Raw genomic sequence first — 6,000 nt, forward strand, 5'->3', positions numbered from 1 at the left:
ATATTCCACTGTGCTGACAACACTATAATCTTTAACCAACTCATATGTTCTGGACTTAAAAAGAATTCATACATTATATACATATAATCATGAAATAAATTATGTGAACCATGCAACATAAAATGTTATTTCTGATCTTTATTAATAAGTAAATCTAATTATATGAAATGAGTTTTATTTAGGGCATAAAACCCAACAGTTCCCACACCAACCACCTGTTCTGAGATTAATGAAACTAATAGGAACAAATTGACTGATCAAATCAGACTTTGGCATATTAATGGTTTGGGGATGTGATTGAGAGAAGACTCACTGAACTTGAGAAGCAAGGGTATCTAAAAGGTAAACTATCTAAAATTTGCAGAATAAAATTTCCAACTGGTGTGCACACATCGAAACAACCTTTGGATTATATCTACTCTGACCTATGGGGGCCATTAAGAGTAAAGACACTTGGTAGAGCAAGCTACTTCTTGAGTATTATTGATGATTACTCAAGATAGAATTGGATCTTCTTGCTCAAAAGCAAGGATGAAGCCTTTGAGACCTTTGTAAAGTGGAAGAAACTAATTGAAAATCAAATTGAGATGGAGATCAAGAAACTTAGAACAGACAATCGTCTTGAGTACCATGTTCTGGGATGTTCAAAGAATATTGTGTCAAAGAAGGAATATCAAGGCATCATATAGCTCTAAAGACTCCTCAACAAAATGACCTTGTAGAGAATGAATAGAACCCTCATAAAAAGGGTTAGACCCATCCTAACTGGAGTTGGTCTCGAAAGATAGTTTTTGGGAGAAGTTGTCAAGATATCATGCTACTTAGTGAATAGGTTTACCTCCATGTGTTGGTTTGTAATTAGTTTTATTCAAATTACTATTTACCCTTCTAATTATTTTTTTTAATCTTTTTTTTTTTATGAATAAGGTTCTTGTATTGCTCAACAACATTCACAACATTTACAACTTACTTGATTACATCCAAAATTATTCCTTTTCCCCTCCTATGTGCTTCTATGTAAGTAATTACAATACAGTATTTACATTTTCCAGCAAAGGATTACATATTGCCAATCCATTCTCTATCTATATCTTTGGTTTTCCTCGGCATTGTCTCTATAATCCTGAGTTTGCTCTCCCATTGTAACTGTTTCACCATTGCTATGATATGTCTCACCTTTTGATTCCACAAGACATCATTCCTAGCCTCCCAAATGTGATACACCAGTCCAGCTAACACTACTTTCAGCATACTTCTTCGAGCTGCTGAAATAGCTTTGTTGTTCTGGATGTTTTGTATATTTTTTTTTATCTTTTAGTACCATTAATTCACTAGTGGAAGTATAATTTAGATTCCATCTAAATTTGTGCACAACTTTTCATTTCTAGAATTAATACTTAAAGGGAACCAACATTCAACCCGTTAGGAAAGTGAGGATTCCATAATTGTAGATCATGTTCTTAGCCATCCACATTATTAGATTCCCAAAATAGAAGTTGTAAGAATCATCTTTTCCGAAAAATTTTAACGAGTGAATCAAAGAAACTAATAACATAAATATGAGTTCATAATTACTCAAGATTTAGGTCGATCTACTATTGATTATCGTGTTGATATGGATTAGGTCTTTCTAGTAAATGACATGTTAGATAAAGTTGACTTCATTCATATCGGTCCTTATCATATACAATCTCTATTATATACAACACCTTCACTTTGATGTCATACTATATCCGTAACCTGAACTGAGATTACTTTCACTGAAGAATAGCCATCAGTGTACTGTATTAGGAACCATTGATTAAAGATCCCATAACTTTAATATGGTGCTGACTAAAAATTCATGGCTAAGCGATCTTAGTTCTCTCTATACAAGTCACAACCTCATATATGAATAAGGAATTTTTTGATATATATATTATAAATTATTCAATAATAAATATTAATAATTTAACATTCATGAATATATCAAAATATTCAACTTTTTATTAATAATCAGAAAATATCTTTGTAAGATTTTCAGGGTATAAATCCTAACAGAAGAGGTTAGATGAATCTACATCTATTAAGGCTTTTGCATCTCAAGGTGAACTTGAGACTTACCAACTTGCCAGATATAGAGAAAGGAGAGATATACACCCACCAAATAGATTGAGATTTTCTTAACTTGTAGACTTCACAGGGTTTGCATTATCTGTTATAAATTAGATTGACAATGTAGAGCCTACATCCTATAAGAAGGCCATAAATAGCAGAGATGGTATGAAGTGACTTCTAGCAATTCAGGATAAAATGTCTTCACCGATCAAGAAAAAAACTTTGATCATAGTCAAGAGACCATCTGGATAAAAGCTTGTAGATTGCAAGTGGATAATGAAAGTGAAGGAAGATATTCCAAGGGTTGAGAATATATAAGATTCGAACCAAGACTAGCTTTCCTCAATGAAAGGGAGTAGATTACAATGACATTTTTTCACTAGTGGTCAAACAAGCCTCTATAAGAGCTACAATAGCCAAAGCTGGTAAGTGTGAGTATGAAATTCAATAAATGGATGTTAAAACACTTGTCTTACATGGCAACTTGAAGAGAATATTTATATGAGGCAACCTGAAGGTTTTGAAAGTAGTGATCCAAATAAAGTTTGCTTATTGTAGAATCCCTCTATGGCCTAAAACATGCACGTAGACAATGGAACATCAAGTTTGATGAATTCATGACAAGAATCATATTCAACAAAAATAGCTTTGATCCTTGTGTCTACTCAAAAGGTAAGTTATTTCTCTTATTGTATGTAGATGACATATTTTTGGTTGGGAAAAAGGTGACTGAAATAGAGGTTATAAAGGGTCTTTTGAGCAGTGGATTTGAAATAAAAGATTTGGGTGATACTAAGAAGATACTAGGTCTAGAAATCACAAGGCAGAGGCCTGAGAAGATCTGTCTATCACAGAAGACTTGTTTAGAAAAGGTTTTGAGAAAATTCAACACGAGCAGTGCCAAACTAGTCATCATTCCTTTGGTTGCTCACTCTAAACTCTCAAAAGATCAGTCATCTCAAACAAAAGATGAAAGAAAGGTCATGCAAGTTTAGTGGAAAGTTTAATGTATGCCATGGTTTGTACAAAGTACGTAAGATCTGACACATGCCATGAGCATCACAAGAAGGTTTATATCTGATCCTGGAGGACAACACTAGGAAGCTCTAAAATGGATAATGAGATAAGTTAAAGGAACCCTTGACATTAGTTTAGCTTACTATGCTAGCCGCAATCCAAAAGGGGAAGTTGCAGGGTATGTGGACAATGACTATGCTGGATGCATCGACACTAAGAGATCACTTGCAGGTTATGTTTTCACAGCTCAAGGTGGATGCATAAATTGGAAATCAGCCCTACAAAAGGTAGTATCTTTGTCTTCCATTGATGCAGAGTCTATGACAACCACTGGATCAATCAAAGAAGCCATATGGGTGAAAGGCCTAGCTAAGAAACTTGGCTTCAATTTAGAAACTATCACGGTGTACTGTGATAATCAAAGTGCCCTACATTTGATGAAAAATCTTATATTTCATGAGAAGTCAAAACACATATTGGCATCAAGATACATTTCATTCGAGACGTCATTGGTAGAAATGAAGTGCAAGTAAGCAAAGTGAACACTAAGGACAATTCAGCTGACATGTTCACGAAATGAGTTCCTATTAGCAAGCTTAGATATTGCCTAAAGCTACTAAGTATTGACACCAACATCTAATGCCCTTAGGGGCTCTTTGAATAGTCTATTCATTACTGGTTTCACTAACTTCAACAAAAGGTAAATTTGGTCATGTTAGTTAAAGTTAGTTAAATCTAGCTAGTATTCAGTTACAGCCAGTAATTTTCTTAAAGCTTCAATCTATATCGACAATTAAGTTAGTTAGGACAATATTGTCTCTCTAACACTCTTGGATATTACTTTTAAATACCAACCTCTTCTATAGTCAAAGATAACCTTTTTTTAGAACATCTTCTTCATCCTCTTCAAAATTCTCTCTGTATATAACTTAAGCTGTAGAACTCGATCTTCTTGTGAGTTCATAGTTGTTAGTCATTATCACTATTGTAGCACCAAGTGTGAATCAATAAAAATTAAAGTCAAAAGTTATTTCATTCGAGAAGTGAACAGTTTCTATTGCCAAACAACTGATTGAATCTCGTTAAATTGGTGTGATTTGATTTCTGTTTTGCATTTATATCTTTTTTATTCTCTTGATTAATTAGTTCATATTATTAATTGTCATTTCAGTTCTTAATTGTTTCTGAGGTGATTAAAACACCACATTAACAATAATTTCATATCAATTCTTTTAATATACATATGGTGGTGGGGAAGCTAGCTCTAGCTAGCTAGATATTAGAAATGAATTATACAGTTGATTTTCAAGGCCAAGTTTGCTTCGTGTGAGAGTCATGTTTTCATGCACCAAATTACTTACAATACCTAATTGATATTGATATGAATTAGTGCGATATAACCTTTATCAAAAAAGATATAAATATATAGATATATATATATAATAATCGTTTTCCTCAAATTTACTAGTGCCGAGTGAATAGTATTAATTCTGTGGAATATATGTTGGAATAAATAAACAACATGATATTGATACATACAAATGGCAATGGAATTTTTCTTTGTTTTGTAAAACCTAAAACCTACTCCACGATTCAGACGCCAATAATTTTTTTTTTAAGAAATTCTTATTTTGAATTAAAAGAAAAAAAAAACTTTACGCATATATACATATTAATTTATGTAAATTATGTAACTGAGAATCGATCTCATGTATGCTTCACGTCCAACACACCAATTAAAAAAATTATTCTTTTAAAAAATTCTAATTAATTTGTTGTCCACTTTAAAGAGTACTCTAGTTTATTGATTCTCAACTTTTTTAGCTACTAAAGGTTATTGTACATCTAAAATGAATTTTTATTTGAATTATTTGTGGTATAAATATCTAAGTTTAACTCGGTTATAAGTAAATAACTAAATTTAATTTTGTTGATAATAATACGTACATATGCTATAATTCTGTAACCTAACGATTAAGTCTTAAGTAAATTACAATATGGTAATCCTTAAATGGTCAAAGTAATTAAATTTTATGTGATACCATATTAGAATGCGGAAGTGTATGGTAAGGTGTATAAGATTCTATCTCAAAACTAATTGGCAATGAGAAGAGTAGTCCATGCATCATATATATATATATTATTTAGTTTTAACACATTATCAATGTAGGATGCTTTAACAATAAATAGCTTGATGACATATCAAGATTTTTTTTTTCTTTTTAATTTAGTTGAAAAGTTAAATCAATCACATGTTAAATAATCTTTTTTGATCGAATCACATGTCAAATACTCAAAATATGATATATATTCTCATCAAAATAAAAAAGAAAAAAAATTAATTAACACAACAATTATATGATTAAATAACGAAATAATATATGATAATTTTCGTATAAATTGTATTAAGTTGTGTAGTAGTACTGTGTAAATGAATTGATTAATTAATGATAACATTCTAAATGAATGAATAAATTATGATTATCTGCTTATAATTAACAAAAAAAATATGTGCATATTCGACATAAATTATGGTAAAATACTCATGATGTTATTTTCAAAGAACAGAAATGATACCCTGTACTTTTACCAATACTTACGGTGTTTTGGAGATTAATCATACTCTAAATTTAAATTTGGTTAATTAAATTTAAATTTAAATATTACTATTTATTTAAATTTAATACTTTATTAATAATAATATATCATTATATTACAAGTGTAATAGAATGAAAGTTTGAAAGAGCTAAAACAACAACTAATTAATAGAATATATAACAAAACATCATAAAAACTAAATACACAAAACAACTCTGTCTTATACAAATTCAATACAAAATTTGCGGCTAAATCTTCCCAACTATCTTTTTACTCGCATTTAACATT

Source organism: Cannabis sativa, chromosome 4 (genome assembly GCF_029168945.1).
Source record: "Cannabis sativa cultivar Pink pepper isolate KNU-18-1 chromosome 4, ASM2916894v1, whole genome shotgun sequence".
Taxonomy (NCBI): domain Eukaryota; kingdom Viridiplantae; phylum Streptophyta; class Magnoliopsida; order Rosales; family Cannabaceae; genus Cannabis; species Cannabis sativa.